General features: G+C 36.9%; 1 long non-coding RNA gene across 2 annotated transcripts in view; it reads right to left on the reverse strand.

Moving 5' to 3' along the window:
- Positions 1–302: 302 nt before the first annotated feature.
- Positions 303–19,672, reverse strand: part of LOC115931454 (uncharacterized) — a 110,334-nt gene continuing 90,964 nt past the window's right edge. The window contains exons 4-6 of one of the 2 annotated variants that reach the window (XR_004067945.3): positions 8,091–8,240; positions 5,779–5,902; positions 303–2,182 (exon numbers count right to left, since the gene is read on the reverse strand). This is a non-coding gene — a long non-coding RNA (uncharacterized lncRNA). Of the gene's footprint in view, positions 2,183–5,778; positions 5,903–6,483; positions 8,241–19,672 lie in introns of those variants that run through there. The other variant, XR_008673491.2, reaches the window with a different exon arrangement.

Below are 19,672 nucleotides of genomic sequence, written 5' to 3' on the forward strand. Positions count from 1 at the left end.
TTATTTTTAATTTTTTGTGAGACGGGATCTCACCCTGTCCCCCTGTCTGGAGTACACTGGTGTAACAATGACCCACTGCAGCCTCGACTTCCTGGGCTTCAGCAATCCTCCCACCTCAGCCTCCCTACTAGTTGGGACTACAGGGAAGCACCACCATGCTCTGCTAAATTTTCATTTTTTTTTCTTTTGTAGAGACTAGGTCTTGCTATGCTGTCCAGTCTGGTTGTGAACTCCTGGAACCAAGTGGTCCTCCCTCCTCAGCCTCCCAAAATGTTGGGATTACAGGGGTGAGTCATGGCATCTGGCCTAAATTTTACTTTTAATTTAAAAAGAGACACAGACATAAGGTATAAAGATTTGGGAGAATACCCCAAAACCTGCTTTCCCTCATAGAGGGATAAAGTCAGAGCCTTCTAGGAGCCTGCAGGCCAGAAAACCAAAGCCCATGGGCCAGACACAGCCTGCAGACTGTTTTTGTGACTAAAGTTTCACTGGAAAACGTTCATTCTTTTATTCATGACTACATTCACACTCCAGTGGCAGAGTCGAGTAGAGTAGCTGCGACGAGACTACAAAGTTGAAACTATCTCCCAGCTGATCCTTTGCAGAAAAAGTTTGCCACCCACTGGCCTAGACTGTGGTGGATCCCTGAGGAAAAGCCCCAGGCCCTTCTCTGCCCTTCCTGTCCCATGCCATATCCCAAAGGGAAGGCTGTGGGTGAAACATTCAAGAGGCTTGGAGATTTAAGACTCAAGGAGTCAGAACAGGTCTGGAAGATCAAGCTGTTTTGGTTTCACATATTTGGGCTGTCTAGGCTGCTGGTTGCGAGACTGTCTTACTATTTGTGCATTATCTGAGAAGTACAGGGAGCAGTGGTACATTTACCTATTCATGTACTATCATAATGGGCATAAAGGACCTTAAGAGATCTCCCTGAGCTTCTCTTGGGTATGAAGTGGCACAGGAAAGCAGTCAGATGTTTCCTGGAAATCCAAGAAAGATTCAAATATAGTCAGGAATGGAAAACAAAGGAACAACAAGTTGTATGAAGGGAAGCCAATATCCATAGGATACAGGTACACATGTGATTGGATATTTACTCCAGCAGCTGACACTCAGTGGCAGCTTGCCCTCCTCCAATGGGAACGGTGGCTCTCATCAGTCCCCATCGCCACTGTAGGGACATCATGTACAAACCCAGAGGCCTGTGAGACCCTGAACAGGCTGATAGGATCTTCAGTTTGCAGAGATAACTGAGAAACGTGTCTATCATTTAGGAGCCATTTTAGCTTTAAACAAGGTTCAGTGGTACTTTTAGGGTTTGAGGAACCTCTAGTCATCTTAAAATTACCCTGTATCCATTCCCATGCCCAGGCCTGTGCTCTTTCCAAACCCAAGATCTGTGTTCCCATGAGACCAGTCAAAGTTGTGATTTGGCCTTAGTGATGATACAGCCACCCCTGGGATCAACATTGAGTTTGATTATCTGCCATCTGACCTGTGTCCTAGAATCAATAACATTTGTTTAACACAAACATCACCATATTGTTGTTTTCTGTCTTTGCTTTTAGCAAAGGCTTCAGCAATTTGGGATAGCCATTGCCTTTCTATTTTATTTATTTTTTTATTTTTTTTTTGAGATGGAGTCTCGCTCCGTCACCCAGGCTGGAGTGCAGCGGCATAATCTTGGCTCACTGCAAGCTCTGCCTCTTGGGTTCACACCATTCTCCTGCCTCAGCCTCCCTAGTAGCTGGGACTACAGGTGCCCACCACCACGCCCGGCTAATTTTTTGTATTTTTAGTAGAGTCTGGGTTTCACTGTGTTAGCCAGGCTGGTCTCAATCTCCCGACCTCGTGATCCACTCGCCTCAGCCTCCCAAAGTGCTGGGATTACAGCTGTGAGCCAACATGCCCGGCCCTGTTACCTTCCTTTAAAGTGTTGATCACAGTAGGAATTAACCTGTTAAGGGACTTTGAATAATCCAGTGATTAGGGCTTGAACTAAGTCATATTATAAAGCTGGGAAAGAGGATAGAGAAAAGAAATGATGTGGGGGCAGAACCTACTGAGTGTGGGGAGTCATTGCAAATGTGATTGGACACCATAGAAATTGTTCAGGGAGATTCCAAGGTTGCTGCCTTGAATCGCAGGTAGTACGGGCTCCACAGAACTCACTGAGGCTCTGAAAGAGAAAGTACAAACATGATCTAAGATATGGAAATGTTGAGACTGGGTTCCTGTGACATACACAGAAAGAAATTTGATTTGAACCTGTATATATAGATATGGACTTAAGAGGAATTATTAGGACTGAGACAGAGGCTTGACACTTAGTATAAAGTTGGAAATTAGGCCACTGTAATGAAAAGATGGGTGAGTCTATAAAGTTTTGATGTTATCAGTTGAGCAGTGATTCTCATTCCTTTTGTTCTCAGCAGGTAAGCATCACAGAGTTCCTTTTCAGTCTTACTGTTGATCCCATGTTCTAATCACATGATATATACATTAAACACAGGCTAAATATGCTGTTGTACCTGGCAATAATGAGTAATATTCCTGGTATGTTCTTCAATAAGAATTGTTTTCAACAAATATATTTAGTTGTGCATTCTTTTTAATCAAAGAGTGAGTATGATCTAATGAAAAGAGTCATGCAGGTGGGTTCTAGGCACATTCCTTTCATTGGAGCTTGTGATTTCTATTAGTTCAGGGCCTAAGGAGCTTGTTTCACTCCTTAGAAAAAGATGATAGGATGAGCATTCCTGCACACCTAGAAACTTGTAAAGAAGAAATGAGGTAATTGATAAGATACTTTGCAAGATATAAATCCTTATAATAGTGAACAGCAACATGATTATTCATAGCATATCAAATCTCTAGCCTTTGGGTAACCAGAATTTAGTTCTATATCTTATAATTTTATACTTTGGCAAAATGCATCATTTTTCAAATACGTGGGGAAAAACCAGATCAATGGGTCTTTGCACATAGGCCAACATGCTCAAGAGTTTGTTACTCTATCAGACATAAAGAGTTAAAATACACAGCGTTAATTATAGTTTGTATTATTAAAATATTTACATTTGTTTTTCTTTGTGTTGTAATGGCCATTAAAACATCTGTACTTATTAATTCAATTCTCATATAATATTGCTCTTGTTTCTAGCAAAACAGCTTTCCTAATGTAATAATGTCAGAGTTTTTGTTTAGTTTATAATCAAAGCAATATGGAATTAGAATCATTAGTTTTACTAATGCAAGTCAGACATTCACATGTGTAATCCTGAGAGCATAGCTTAATATGACCATTCATTTCAACACAGTGAGAATGAGTGAAATAAGATGCCAGATGGATAAATAGGCAGTAGTAACAAATTAAATTTGCAATAATTTGAAAATAGCGTGAAGCAAGAGGAAAGAAAAATACATTTTCTTTTTTATTTTTTTGAGATGGAGTCTCCACTCTGTTGTCCAGGCTGGAGTACAGAGCTGCGATTTTGGCTCACTGCAACCTCTGCCTCCCAGGTTGAAGTGATCTCCGTGCTTGAAGCCTCCCAAGCAGCTGGGATTACAGGCATGTGCCATCACGCCAGCTAATTTTTGTATGTTTAGTAGAGATGGGGTTTCACCATATTGGCCAGGCTGGTCTCGAACTCCTGACCTCAAGTAATCCGCCTGCCTCGGCCTCCCAAAGTGCTGGGATTACAGGCATGAGCCACCGCGCCTGGCTGAAAAATACATTTTCAATATATGATAATGATAGCCTAAAAAGTTATTTTGTTTCTATGGTACGTTAAACCAGGGATCACAATCAGTAAAATTTAAATTTTTCATATGTGACGAAATCCATTTGTCATGAAGTGAAAACTTTTACCAAGGTAAAGCACTGCAAGAAAAATGAATAATGCTAAAATTAATATCTAAATTTGACTGATTATTTAATTTGTGCCAGCCACAATGCTAAATGATTTACCTGCATTATCTCATTTAATTTTAGGAACAACTTTGAGTAGTAATGCAATTTTCATTTTAAAGATGAGAACCCTAAGGCTTGGTGAAGTTGATTAACTTGCCCAAAGACCGACAGCTGTTACGTGGTTATGATCAGGGTTCAAAGCCCATCTGCATAACTCCCAAGCCCCAGCCCCCTAATCTCTATTTCCAAAAATCTATGGAAAATTATTCTTTCTTTCTTTTTAAGATTATTTCTTAAATGCAAAACAGAGGGAAGCTTTAAAAGAGAAGAACATTATAGTTTATATAAACTAGGACTAGATTGCAAAAATATTGAAGACCACAAATCTTTCGTTGATTGACACCTGACTCTGTGGGTGGGAGAGGTGATATGTGAACCTCCATAAATATTTCACTCTATTGATGTGCATTTATTTGTCTGCTCATAAGTCATTCACCATATATTTATTCAGTGTTTGCTATGAAGCAACTATTTGTCCTTAAGGAACTCATTAAAATTGCCTTTGAATAACACTAGAAAATTCGGAAGAATCCCTTGATAGATCTAAACGCTGATAATTTGCTTTTATTATCACAAGAAAAATATGGCCTTAATAGACAATTAGGCTTGGTATTTCATTATTGTCTCAAAATGGCTTCATATGAACTATTCTAAAACTAAAACTATTATATTTGGCTGAAAATTTACAGAATTTAATTGGGTTCTATCAAATAATTCCATACGGCATGATAATTTGTTTAGGATCTGTAGGATTCTCTTTGTTCCTGATGCACCCTGGCAGGTTCACCGGAAAAACCACGTGGATCTACATTCGATGCTTCATGAGAACATCGCTGAAGAATTTTACATCGGCTATGATAATTCCCCAGGCTCAAGGCTCTTCGGCATTCCTCTATGGTAGAAAAGTTTAGGTATTCAAGAAGCAGCTGTTGTCATATTGGAAGACACTCAGATTTATTTCCCAGCAAAATTCCCGTTTTGTCCTCAAGCAAAATGTATGCTATTTGTTGTGAGTTTTTCTGCCTTGTGTCACCCACGAGGAAAAAAATCTAAAACCAAATAAAACTGACGCATCACCATTATCTACTTTTGGTTTCAATTTCCTTTATGGTTTACTTTACATAAAAGTATCAAGCTAGTTGAAAGAAATGTACTTCTACCTATGGTGGTACATAGAGGAAAGGAGTGTGGAATGATTATATCATGAAGTTTCTCATGTGTATTTAATGGTTGTGGTACTATATTGGCATGTAGTAATTATTGGTCCTTATACAGCAAAAATATTTTCTATATTTTAAAAGCATTTACGGTTTTTGTATATGTTAAAATAAAACCAAACTTCTGCATCTTGAAAGTGTAGAAATTGGAAAAATTGCTAGGCATGGTGTCTTACTAGAAGTAGATGATTACATATTATTTTGGGGAAAAAATTTTTTTTGGTGCTTTTTTTTTTTCTGAGAAAACGAGTTGAATGCACTCTTGTACTAAATTAATGGAAATCACATACACAACCATTTTGCTTGTGAAATCAGGAAAACTGTGAAGTCACTGTTGACCTTATTGGGGATGGTCTGACCTGAGCAGCTGAGTATTTTATTCAGGCCTACATTGCATATCACAGTTTGATTCAGAGCTGGGTCCGGTTCTTAGCATGATGCAAAAGAATTTCTTTTCTTTTGTATAAATGAGGATGCTGGACTGTATTTGACAATTTTGGGGGCATGGATTGGGGGCCGTTTGTTTTAAGAGATATTAGAGACTACAAAATATAGTGTTCATGGGGTAAAGATGACAATGCTTACCAAATTGTTCTACATATTTAATGAAACTGGTACCAAAATTTCAGCTGGCATTTGCTGCAGAAATTGAGAAACAGCTCTTTGCAATCATCTGGAAATGCAAGAAACCCACAACAGCCAAAACAACCTGGCAAGAAAGAACAAAGGTGAAGGACATATACTTCCCTGTTTCAAAACTTAATACAAAGTTATAGCAATTAAGACATTATGGTACTAACACAAGGAGAGATATATCAACTAATGGAATAGAAATAAGGTTCCAGAAATAAATTCTTACATTTATGATCAACTGACTTTTGATACAGGTGCCAAGATAATTCAATGCAATATTTTCTATGCTACAATTCACTTTATTGACTTGTCAATAAATAGTTCTGGGAAAACTGAATTGTTGCACAAAAAAGAATGAAATTGTCCTCCTACCTCACACCATACACAAGAATTAACTGAAAAATGAATCACAGAGACAAATGTAAGAGGTAAAATTGTAAATTCTTAGAAGAAAATATAACAGTAAATCTTCATAACCTTTGATAGATATTACACCAAAAGCATACTCAATGTAAATACATACATATATGCATAATAGATTTGTGTCACAAACAATACCATCAAGAAGTGTTCCTCAAATATTTAAACACAGATTTATTATATGAACCAATATTTCAACATCTAAGTATATATCCTCCAAAATAAAATCATGTCCCCAAAAGACTTATACGTGCATATTTATGGTGGCCAGTGAATTATTCATAACAGCAAAAAATACCACAAAATATCATTCAGGCATAAAAAAGGAATGAAGTATGTGTACCTGCTAAAATCTGGATGAACCTTGAAAGCATTATGCAAAGTGAAAGAAGCCAGTCAAAAAGACCATATTTTAAAAAGAAACAAACTAACAAATGACCACATATTAAATGATCGTATTTGTATTAAATGTTCAGAATGCCAAATGGCTAAAGACAGAAAATAGATTAATGGTTGCTACTGGTTTGGCAGAGAAAAGAAACGGGGAGCTACTGCTAATTGTTATTTAGTTTTTTTCAGAGGGCGGTGAAAATATTCTAAAATTAGATGTGATAGTTGCATAAGTCTGTGACTACATTAAAAAATACTGGATGCCACATTTCAAATGTGAATGTTATGGGATATAAATTATATCTCAATGAAGCTCCTAATAAAAATGTATTAGAGGAGTCGTAGAACAGAGGCTACAATAAAGGAAAGCATGAGTTCTGAGAATGGACATGGCCTGTAAGATGAGTAGGACTGAAGGTTTAGAAATCACAGAAATCACTCTACCCCAGGTGATTGAAGTATACCAAAGGCTAATGGGAGAATGGTCTGTTTCTCTGTACCAAGTCTGAGTGTGTGCTGATCTGCAGCTTCACCAGCCTCAGAGGAAGACTAGTTTCTCATGTCAATTGTTCTACTGCGTCTGAAACTTTATAAATCAGACACAGCTCCATCCTTGGCCTCAGAATGTTAAAGCCTATGTTTTACCTTCGAGGACCTATTCATAAACAAACATAAATGCCTCTTCGACCCTAAGAAACATTGAGGAGGAAAATTCTTTAAACATTTTTCCTTAATTTAAACCTGATGTACCTCAAACTTGTAATAATTTGTTCACGTAACTGTTACATGTATTATTCAGTTATCACGCTACTGTGAAGAAATACTTCAGAGTGGGTAACTTATAAAGAAAAGAGGTTTAATTGACTCACAGTTTCACATGGTTGGGGAGGCCTCAGGAAATTTACAATCATGTCAGAAGGCACCTTCTCACAGGGTGGCAGGCGAGAGATTGAGTACAAGCAGGGAAATGCCAGACACTTATAAAACCATCGGATCTCATGAGAACTCTCTATCATGAGAACAGCGTGGGAGACACTGCCCCTGTGATTCAATTACCTCCCACTGGGTCCAGCAGCAGGACACATGGGGATTATGGGTTCAAGATGAGATTTGAATCTCATCTCAGTTCAAGATGAGATTTGGGTGGGGACACAGCCAAACCATCTCATTATGGTAACTAACTTTTAGCATAGGTCAACAATATAGCATGTATAAATTGCAGTTTATTTACTCTTTGTTGCTATATAAATATTAAGCATAGAACAACCACTAACATATAATACCTTCATGGGATATACAAAAAAAATGATTATAATCAAAGTAGTGTCTAAATCTGATTTTCAGCAGCCACCTTATCTTATTGTCTCCATAGTATCAGCATTCCCAAGATAAGCAGTGGTATGGTTAAACAATTATTGAATATTAAGTACAATTTGAACAAAACTTTCAATTACCAGCCTGAGAGCATGACTAACTATTATTTTTTGGCAGTTTGCTTTCCAAATGGTTCACTGTGATTTTCATGGTGACTTCTTTGTCAATCAAATTCAGCAAACACAATCTGCCATTTTCTCCTCAGTATCTCCTCTCTTCTTGTGAATTTTCTAATAAAAAAGAAAAACAGATCATTCAAACAATGCAAGTGAATCAGCAGAATGACAAATGTTTAAAGTATGAATGTAATTTTCAGTAATTTATTCTTCCATTTTAAATAATGATAGATCAAAAGCTGTTACTTGGTCAATTGAACTTATTAAAGAGACTTTATAATTAGAAAATACTCTTTTGAAAGTGCCACAGAAAGCTTAAGACAATATTTATATTAAATATTTATATCACTCTTTGACATTCCTGGAAGTTTGACCAGTTTAATTGTTCTGCATTAATCCATTATGTTTTTCATGATTCTCTATGTTTTTTGTGATTCTCTATTAGCATCTCTATTGTATTATAACATTTTAAATTGTTCCTTGACTAATTAGAAGATGCTATTACAGAAAAGGAGAATGTTTATCTGTGTGGACCTAGCAGAAAAAAAAAAGTATATTGGGCAGCCAACAATGTATAAATGAAATGTACTGAAGCAAAAATAAAGGACATGAAAGGAAGATATTAATCTATATTAAGTTTGTGAAGAGGTTGAACATAAGTGAGAATTTTGATACAAAAGGAGATAATTTATTTCTCTCTTTTCTGAAAATAACTGACTATAATTTTAGGTAGTACTTGTACTTTGCCTCTTAACCATGGACCTGGCTCAATGCTTTTATAGAAATAATGTGAGAACCAAATTGCTAACATTAATTAGGTATTATCACAATTGGCACTATCAACCTTTCTCTCCTGTTCCTCTATTTGCATTTTAATATTATATGTGCTTATTCTCCTAAAAGTGATCACATTATCACTATCCAGGTATTTCCATACTAACCATTCTCATATTGGCATCCCTAAGTTGCAAATCAAAGCTTCCTTGCCTATAAAAGCATTTCCTCAGCTTAGTCTCTGGGAGTAAACATGTCAATCAGCAAATATCCTCCTTCATCAGTTTTGTGCAAAGCCTTTCAGGAAAGAAGCGATTTCAAGGGCTCACTGTGCTGTATTGATTAGAGAAAGTTACAGACTCATCAATGACACCGTATTTCCCACCTAGAGTTTACCCCGAGCCTAAATCAGCTGTTTACCTAATGCACTCCTAATTTACAACTCCATGTAGATTTATAAATATCAAGTCACTGATTCAAAGAAAAAGGAACGTTTAGAAACTGTTGCTGGAACTATTGCCTCATGGTTGATATAAGCAGCCTCCAAGACTGACCATGGTATGTGGAGACAATGGTGGCAGTGTAATGAACAACAATGCCCTGACGAAACACTTCCTATCTTGTGAAGGTCTGGTATCCATAAGCACTTTGAATTTTTACTGAATATTAGCTATTGAACTTGATTCTTATTGATCATGTGAACTTTTAAACCCTCCTCCCTTTAGTCAGAGTATTCCTGTTGCTTAAAATAAAAAAGTCTAAAAGTAATATTTTATTGGTAATAAATTAACAATAAAATATTAATTTATTAGTATAAATAAATTAACAATAAAATATTAATTTATTAGTATAAATAAATTAACAATAAAATATTAATTTATTATTATTATAAATTAGTATTTATTATTATAAATCACACTATAAATTTAGAAAGGAGACTTTTTTAATTTATAATTTTTGTGTATGCATGGTGTGTATATATTTATGGGTTACATGAGATATTTTGATACAGGCATGCAAATGCATAAAAATCACATCAGGGTAAATGGAGTATCCATCACTTCAAGCAATTATCCTTTGTTTTACAAACAATTCAATTATCCCCTTTGAGCCATTTTATTTATTTATTTATTTATTTAATTGGAGATGCAGTCTTGCTCTGTCGCCCAGGCTGGAGTGCAGTGGCACATTCTCAGCTCAGTGCAACCTCTGCCTCTATGGTTCAAGCCATTCTCCTGCCTCTGCCTCCTGAGTAGCTGGGATTACAGGTGTGTGCCACTACGCCTAGATAAATTTTATATTTTTAGTGGAGACGGGGTTTCACCATGTTGACCAGTCTGGTCTTGAACTCCTGACCTCAAGTGATCCGCCTGCATTGGCCTTTCAAATGCTAGGGTTACAGGCATGAGCCACTGTGCCCAGCCTTCTTTTAGTCATTTTAAAATGTACAATTACATTATTTTTTACTATAGTCACCCTACCGTGCTAGAAAAGGAGACTATATTTCTTATCTAGGGTTATAGCCTGCAAGGCAGCCATTCTGACAGTCTGGGAAGCGAAGACTTTCACGGAAGCTGGAAACAGACATTTGGAGGGAGGGAGGGTAAAGCAGGAATTTATGCTGAACAGGTTGGCCAGATATACATATTCAACAGGTTATAGAAGGATCTTATGAATATGTATGAGGGAGTACTAACACATGTGTACTTAATCAACATGCATGTTACATGTGTTTCATGTTCACTCTGGGGTGGAGAGTTAACATTTAAGTGCATTACAATTAGGCCGTGTACATCAAAGGGTGAAGCAGGGACACAAAGGCACTCAGTGTGCAACCTCTCTAAAACTGCCAGGACCAGGCTGGTAGTTTCTTATCAGGAGAAAGTTACTGAAATCAGTTACTTAGTTCAATCAAAGCTGTATTTATGGCTTGTGGAACTGGGGTGGGGGCCAGTATCTGGTAGTGGATGAGCCATAATTGTTTTAATCTTGCTTATCTCGAGGCCAGTGGTTGTTTAGTTGCTGAAGAAAAACCTAAGCATTGAACAGACACACCGAAGCACATGCTTAGGAAAAACCTTGTGGCCAGTCACAGAACTGGTAAGTTGTTCAATAACTTGTCTCTCTCACTCTGGGCTTACCAGTCACTCTGGGCTTTCCCGAGGCCACAAGGAGGAAGGTTTAGTTCACCTAACAAGAACAACTGTTCCATAAATCATCTTTATCTAGATAATCATTTAAAAAAATTAAGATAGATCTTATAAAGCCTCAGGCAACAAAACAATTTAAAAAGGATAAGTGTAAAATGTTAAGGAGGAGTATGTTCCTGATTAGACATTTTCCCCTTCCTAAGGCAATGATCCAAAATATTTGAGAATCAGTGGATGAAAACCTCTAAGAAACATGTTATTGAATAGAATTGTTAGCAGGGAGTAATTTCACAAATTTTAGAACTGTGGCTACTTCTCACTCTTTTTGTGACTACAGCCTCTTCTCGACTACCCCTAATCATCTATCAGTATCAAAAATGACTTATATTTATTTATGGATAAAATGAATTTTTAAAATAATGTAAAATTCCAGGAAGGCAAGTAGGTAAACCAACTTGGAAAACTCCAATAATAAAGATAGCTGGCTATGCTTTATTATTTTCAGGAGCAGAGTCTCTTTCTTTCTAATGGCCTGTTTAATCAAGGGATTCTCATTCAACTTTGATTCTGTGCCATAGGCTGATTTCCCTGTAAGGATGCTTAAATAATGAAGACTCGCCACACAGAAGAAAAGTGGTGGTGGAGCGGTTCCAAGGTCAGCAACTCAGCTGTTTAATGACATTGTCAAGAAAGTGATCTTTTCCTCCTTCTACTCCATCCTTCTCAGTATGCTGCCCATGGATAGGATACTAGCCTTCTTAGTCACAAAATGGCTGCAACAGCTCCAAACACTATACTCTCATACAACTTCCCAAAGTCAGAAAGGAAAATAATGACACTTTGTATTCATTATATTAAGTGAGGAAAATGCTCCAGAGTAAACCCCTAAACTGCCAGGGTCACATGTATTTTCCTTGGTGGATCGTTGGTCAAGAATCTGTCACAAGGCTGTTTTGAACACTATTACTGGCAAGGTGAATTCAGTTGCCATGGTTAGCTTAATCAAGATTTACTCCATTCTGCTAAAGGCAGGTCCTAGCTTCCTTGAGATGGGAGAGGCTGATGATTGATAAAGAGGTGCAAGTACCACAAGCGCCTACTCTCATAGGCAAAACTGCACCCATCCCTCGTCAATGCAAAAGACCACGGACTCATCTGTTTCTGTGTTTGCATCAGAATAATTTTATGGCTCAGTTATCTGCAAAAATAACCCAATTTGTTCTTGCTTTTAATAATCTATTTTATGTATTTTCTTTTTTTATTTTTATTTATTTATTTATTTATTTATTTATTTATTTATTTATTATTAATATACTTTAAGTTTTAGGGTACATGTGCACAATGTGCAGGTTAGTTACATATGTATACATGTGCCATGCTGGTGCACTGCACCCACCAACTCGTCATCTAGCATTAGGTATATCTCCCAATGCCATCCCTCCCCGCTCCCCCCACCCAACAACTGTCCCCAGAGTGTGATGTTCCCCTTCCTGTGTCCATGTGTTCTCATTGCTCAATTCCCACCTATGAGTGAGAATATGCGGTGTTTGGTTTTTTGTTCTTGCGATAGTTTACTGAGAATGATGATTTCCAATTTCATCCATGTCCCTACAAAGGACATGAACTCATCATTTTTTATGGCTGCATAGTATTCCATGGTGTATATGTGCCACATTTTTTTAATCCAGTCTATCATTGTTGAACATTTGGGTTGGTTCCAAGTCTTTGCTATTGTGAATAATGCCGCAATAAACACACGTGTGCATGTGTCTTTATGGTGCTGGGAAAACTGACTAGCCATATGCGGAAAGCTGAAACTGGATCCCTTCCTTACACCTTATACAAAAATCAATTCAAGATGGATTAAAGACTTAAACGTTAGACCTAAAACCATAAAAACCCTAGAAGAAAACCTAGGCATTACCATTCAGGACATAGGCATGGGCAAGGACTTCATGTCTAAAACACCAAAAGCAATGGCAACAAAAGCCAAAATTGACAAATGGGATCTAATTAAACTAAAGGGCTTCTGCACAGCAAAAGAAACTACCATCAGAGTGAACAGGCAACCTACAAAATGGGAGAAAATTTTCGCAACCTAGTCATCTGACAAAGGGCTAATATCCAGAATCTACAATGAACTCAAACAAATTTACAAGAAAAAAACAAACAACCCCATCAAAAAGTGAGCGAAGGACATGAACAGACACTTCTCAAAAGAAGACATTTATGCAGCCAAAAAACACATGAAAAAATGCTCACCAACACTGGCCATCAGAGAAATGCAAATCAAAACCACAATGAGATACCATCTCACACCAGTTAGAATGGCAATCATTAAAAAGTCAGGAAACAACAGGTGCTGGAGAGGATGTGGAGAAATAGGAACACTTTTACACTGTTGGTGGGACCGTAAACTAGTTTAACCATTGTGCAAGTCAGTGTGGCGATTCCTCAGGGATCTAGAACTAGAAATACCATTTGACCCAGCCATCCCATTACTGGGTATATACCCAAAGGACTATAAAACATGCTGCTATAAAGACACATTTTATGTATTTTATTATAGTCCTACAGTCTCATGTGCCTGAAATCTAGGAAACCCTTTTAGTGTAGCTGATTGTAATAAGCACTAATAGTAATGGGAAGAGTAATAGTATTAATAGTAATAGTACCATCACCAACATCAAATGACTACTGATGACAAAGTTATTATATTTTTTGCTTTTATAATAGCATTATAATATATAGAACATTTTACAGGAGAAGGCAACTGAGGCTTAGGGCCATTAAGTTAGTTGCCCTAGGCCACAGAATTTCTCATCTTGAAAGGATATCTCCTGGTCAATGTTGGAGTGTCCTGTGAAGGGACCTGGAATCTATCTGTGCCAACAAGCTTTGCACCTGTACTTGTACAGGTGAATATACAGTGCCTATAGACTGAATGGAGGGCTTAAAAACAGGCGTGATCCAAGGAAAACATGCTCATGCTGTGGTCAGCAGCCTCTTAACTGTGCAAGTCTAAAATACTTTGGGAAAGCCCAGAGTGAGAGAGACTGTGGAAAATCTTGTACAGACACACCGAAGCACATGCTTAGGAATTAAGCAAATCTGGGAGTTACTAAGAAACTGTAGCTAAGAGAGGCAGGGAAGCCAGGCTGCCAGAAACGGGCTGGTGTGAGCCTTCTGGGGCTCACCAGGCTGCCAGAAACTGGGGCTGGAGCAAAAGCATGGAAGAAGTTGGCCATTATTGTCAGCTGCAGATCCAAGCATTTGCATTGTTTCACTTTTGTTCAAAGTGAGAGATTGAGTCTGTGTTCTTCCATATATATATATATATAAAAGTCTTCTCTATAAACAAGATTAATATTTATTAAACCCCTCTTATGTACATATAAATGTACATACATACTAATATACATACATATCAATATATAGGATAAAATTATATATGTATATACATAATTACATGTATAGTCTTTTTTATCAAAAGACAAAAGAATGCTTATCATCATTTATACATGAGAGAATAGGGCCATAGCACTACTAAGTGACATGGTTAAAATTCAAACCACTGGTTGTGAAAGACTAATTAAAACAGTTTAATATTACAAGTTAATATCAGTGTAACCTTGTGAACAGTTTGCCACATGATACTAAGACTTAGGCATTCTTCTAACTGTTTTTGTCTTGTGGACACTGACTCTTTTTAGTACTTGAATTGCTTCAACCTGGAAGGCGGAGTTTGCAGTGAGCCGAGATCATGCCACTGCACTCCAGAATGGGCGGGAGAGCAAGACTCTGCCTCAAAAAAAAAATAAATAAAGACATAGATATAAGGAAGTACTTTGGGGTGTGGTACATTTATAGAGCCTGCAGAAAAAGACAACACAAATCATAATGGTCTACATGGAAGGAAATTTAAATCCATATGGTGTGGGCTCAGACTTTAAATGTTCACATCTTAAATTACATATTATTATCTTGTTTATTTGGATAATCTCACTCAGAGTGCTTGCTGTGTGCATAAAGATATTTTGTGAAAATCCATCAGCTTAGCTACTTTTATGAGCCTAGATATCTCAACGTGGATTTTAAAACTTAAATAAATATAAATAATGTTGTGCTTGGAAATGTAAGATAATAGGGTACTGTGATAGAAAGATCCAAGTCTTTTGTAAGAAAATCTCCTGGAATGGGGCTCAGGTCATATAAGATCTCTTTAACTTATTTTCAAATTATTTGTTGAGATAATTGGTTTTAGAATACTGTGCAGTTAAGCTAAATTATATTCCAGATAAACTGTCATTTTTTTAATAATGTCTAAATCACTGATTAAAATGAAAGATAGTTATTTAAATTACAATTTTAAGAAACAATGTAGCTATTGTTGAATTACTATTTCAATATCATAGCATATTACTTGGCAATTCCAAATTATTTCTGAATAATTCAGGCCATATCTTTATATTTGAAATGAATATCTTATTTTAGTGGCAGTATCAGACATGTTTAAAAATATGGTTGGTTCTAGATTGCTTAAATTAAAAAAATACATGTCTTTGGAAATGAAGCTGTGATTTTTTTTCTTTTTTTCAGAGAGAAGTAGTTGTGAGTAAAGTAGCAAAGCACAAACACTAAAAACTAAAAGGATTATAGGACTGTAAGTTTGTTTAAAAAGAGAATTTATTTTGTGAAAAATCTAAATATAAACAGCACTGAACAAACAAAGCAAAACAAAACAGAACAATATGAAGCCAGAGAGACTGGGCTGGTTACAGAGTGAAAAGGAAGGGATTTGTTATTACTGGGAATCAATTTTATTATACTGATTTTTCTTTACCCTCCTCACCGTTAATATTTTATCTTTTAAGTGACTAATAATTGGAGCATATTATTGGAATAACTGCATTGGCTCTATTTCCAAAGCAAAATATACATTTGTATTTTAATGGTAATCAGTGTTGTATCGATACTGTTGGATTATTAAAATAAATGTGCCAATGCAAAAAAATATAACCCTGGCATATACAATGCATATGCTATATACACACAATTGCTTCAATATTGTAACCTAAATGACTTAACTTTTAAATCCATTTTTCATGTTCTCCCAAGAATTTTCTCCTGAGGTTAACAGAAAAATTTAATTACATAATGTTATGAGTAATATTCATTGAGCACTTACTTTGTAACATATAATTTTATCAGCCCTTAATATACAGTTAATCCTCATGGCAAACTTATTAGTTAATGATCATTTTGATCCATATTTTTGCAGGTCAAGAAAATTAAGTGCTGAGGAATTAAACAACTCGTGATGATACAGCTAAGAAATGAAGATAACATTGAATCCAGGCAGCCTGGCTCTGTTCATCTGGTAATAGATAAAAATAGAAACCAAGAGATGTTAGACAGTTTAGAACTACAGGGTTACACTTTCTGAAAATCTAATATTATCTTAGCAGAGGCAAACCAAAGTTAAAGAGAACGCTAACAAAATATAGTTTATTAATAATTGTCTTTATTAAGTGGAATTAAGTATTTGGAAGTATATGAATAAAATAATGACCTTAAACTTTTCATATGATCTGATGATCAGGTATGATTACATTGCAGACATTGCTAAAAGGTTGATGAACAAAGTAGAAGTATAAAAGCTGATAATGTTGATTTTACTAGTATTTAATACTTAAGGGGATATTTATAATACAATCTCTTGGTTATTTTTGTTTTGTTTTGTAATGTATTGTGCTGTAGTTCATTGGCATCATGAAAAGCAAGGGAATTAAATAAAATATGCTGATAAGTTTATAATAACAAATTAATTGTGATTATTTGCACTAAAAGTGCAAAGATGACAAGTCATCCAGTTTTAACTCAATATTGTTTAAGGAAGAGAAATTGTGTATTATTATGATACTAAAACACTCATCTTCTCATCTTAGTTGAACAAATCAATGAACAATAGGTTACCATTATAGTGTTTACAGTTCATTGTTTCTGATTTTGACTTCTCTTTCACATCTTCAACAAGTAGCTTCATAACCTTTAGATATGAATCTGAGTGTCCCTAATACTTCAGAAAAGTCAATAAATATGAAATAAGTTTTAAATGGAGGGAAAATATAATAAAATAATTTAAAATGCTTTTCTTGGGATACAGTCAGCCACATGGAAGGAACATACAAAATTGTAGTATATTTTGGTGAGAGGGAACCAGCTGGAAGTCATCCGAGGGTGGTCTGCTAAGCCACTCCCTTTAGGAGTTCCCGGGTTGGCTCGGCTCAAGGAGCCCAAGGTAACCAAGCCAAGCTGCATGGGTGCACCCAGCTTTTTCTGCCAAGCACCAGTGAGTGCAAAGCTAAATGCACAGATACATCTTTTGAGATGTAGTCTCACTCCGTTGCCTAGGCTGGAGTGCAGTGGTGCGACCTCAGCTCACTGCAACCTCCACCTCCCAGGTTCAAGCAATTCTCCTGCCTCAGCCTCCAGAGTAGCTGGGATTACAGGTGCCTGCCACCACGCCCAGATAATTTTTGTATTTTTGGTAGAGATGGGTTTCACCACATTGGCCATAGGGGTCTCGAACTCCTGACCTCAAATGATCTGCCCACATTGGCTTCCCAAAGTGCTGGGATTTCAGGCGTGAGCCACTGTGCCTGGCCAATGCATATTTTAAAGTATTATTTTGTTCACATATTTTGTTACAGAATTTGCTGGATATTTAGCTGAAAAAACAATTTATAGCAAGATATTAATTTTTTTAAATTACTCAGGACTTAATGAAGCATTGCACATCTATGCACTATAAAAATGCTTTATGAAAGAGAAAAATGTGAGTAGAAAAAAAATATGTGGGTCAGGTGTGGTGGCTCACACCTGTAATCCCAGCACTTTGAGAGGCAGAGGTGGGTAGATTGACTGAGGTCAGGAGTTTCAGAGTAGCCGGGCCAACATGGCGAAAGCCCGTCTCTACTAAAAACAGAAAAAATTAGCGGGGTGTGGTGATGGGCACCTGTAATCCCAGCTACTAGGGAGGCTGAGACAGGAAAATCACTTGAACCCGGGAGGTGGAGGTTGCAGTGAACCAAGATTGTACCACTGCACTCCAGCCTGGACGTCAGAGCAAGAATCCACCTCAGGAAAAAAACAAAAAACAACACACAAACAAACAAACAAACAAAAAACTATATATATATAGATATATATCTCTCTCTATATATATATGTAGAGAGAAAAAACTATATATATATAGTGTATATACATACTATATATAGTGTGTATATATACACTATATATAGTGTATATATATAGTGTGTGTATATATATATACTATGTACTCAAAAGTACATAATTCTATCTATAGATTTATATATGTACACATCCTGTACAATAGTTGCATTAAAATATGTACTCATTCACATCAAAACAGGGAAATACATTGACAACCTTTTCAAGTAGTAGTACTAAGAGCTAACGTGTATTGTACTTTACTAAATATGGGAATATTATGTGTTTACATATTTTTGTTTATTTAATATATAGCCTCTATACAGCAATTTTAGCATGAATGTTTGGCCACATGGAGCTTTTGGAGAACTCTGTTTAAGAGATCCAAAGACAGGCCGGGCGCGGTGGCTCACGCTTGTAATCCCAGCACTTTGGGAGGCCGAGGCGGGCGGATCACGAGGTCAGGAGATCGAGACCATCCTGGCTAACACGGTGAAACCCCGTCTCTACTAAAAATACAAAAAAATTAGCCGGGCGTGATGGCGGGCGCCTGTAGTCCCAGCTACTCGGGAGGCTGAGGCAGGAGAATGGCGTGAACCCGGGAGGCGGAGCTTGCAGTGAGCCGAGATCGCGCCACTGCACTCCAGCCTGGGCGACAGAGCGAGACTTCGCCTCAAAAAAAAAAAAAAAAAAAAAAAAGAGAGATCCAAAGACCTTTAACTGTTACATTCCTAAACAAACTCTTCTTTAGCAAGTCCTCCTTACACTGCTGGTCTGCAGCTACCTGCTCCCTCCTCTCCCCCCATTTCTGAGTACCTGGCCCTCTGTTAAGAATGAAGTGGGAGAACTGGTGAGTAAGCAGAGCTTATACCATTAGAATACTTATAGGTTGGGGAAAAAAAGCCATGTTAAAAGAATGAAATGTAACTCATTGAACAAACATGTAGGAGCCATTATGTTTCAGACTATCTTGTTGTGGAACATACAGGGATGAACATGAGAGACAAATTTCTCTGTCCTCATGAATCTTATATCTTAGAGGGAAGAACTGTGAAGTAAAAGACTAAACAAATTAAAAATAAAAACGTTTCAGGAGGTGATATGTGTTACAAATAGATTAATGCAGAATCATGTAGTTACCTGGGGGAGTTGCTCTGGGAAGGCCCTCATTTCCTCTTCTGCTCATCTACTCTGAGTGGGAACAGAGAGCTCAAATACCTGACAACATGGCAGGGAGTGAGCCATGAACATCTAGAAGGGGCATCCTAGACAGAGATAAAGGCAAATATGAAGATGGTAGATGTTGTAGAATATGAAAAAAATCATAGATGGTAACAGAGCTTGGCATGTTCAAGGTAGAAAAGAAGAAGGCCAGCAGAGCCGTGGGGC

Source organism: Gorilla gorilla, chromosome 17, assembly GCF_029281585.2.
Source record: "Gorilla gorilla gorilla isolate KB3781 chromosome 17, NHGRI_mGorGor1-v2.1_pri, whole genome shotgun sequence".
Classification (NCBI taxonomy): domain Eukaryota; kingdom Metazoa; phylum Chordata; class Mammalia; order Primates; family Hominidae; genus Gorilla; species Gorilla gorilla.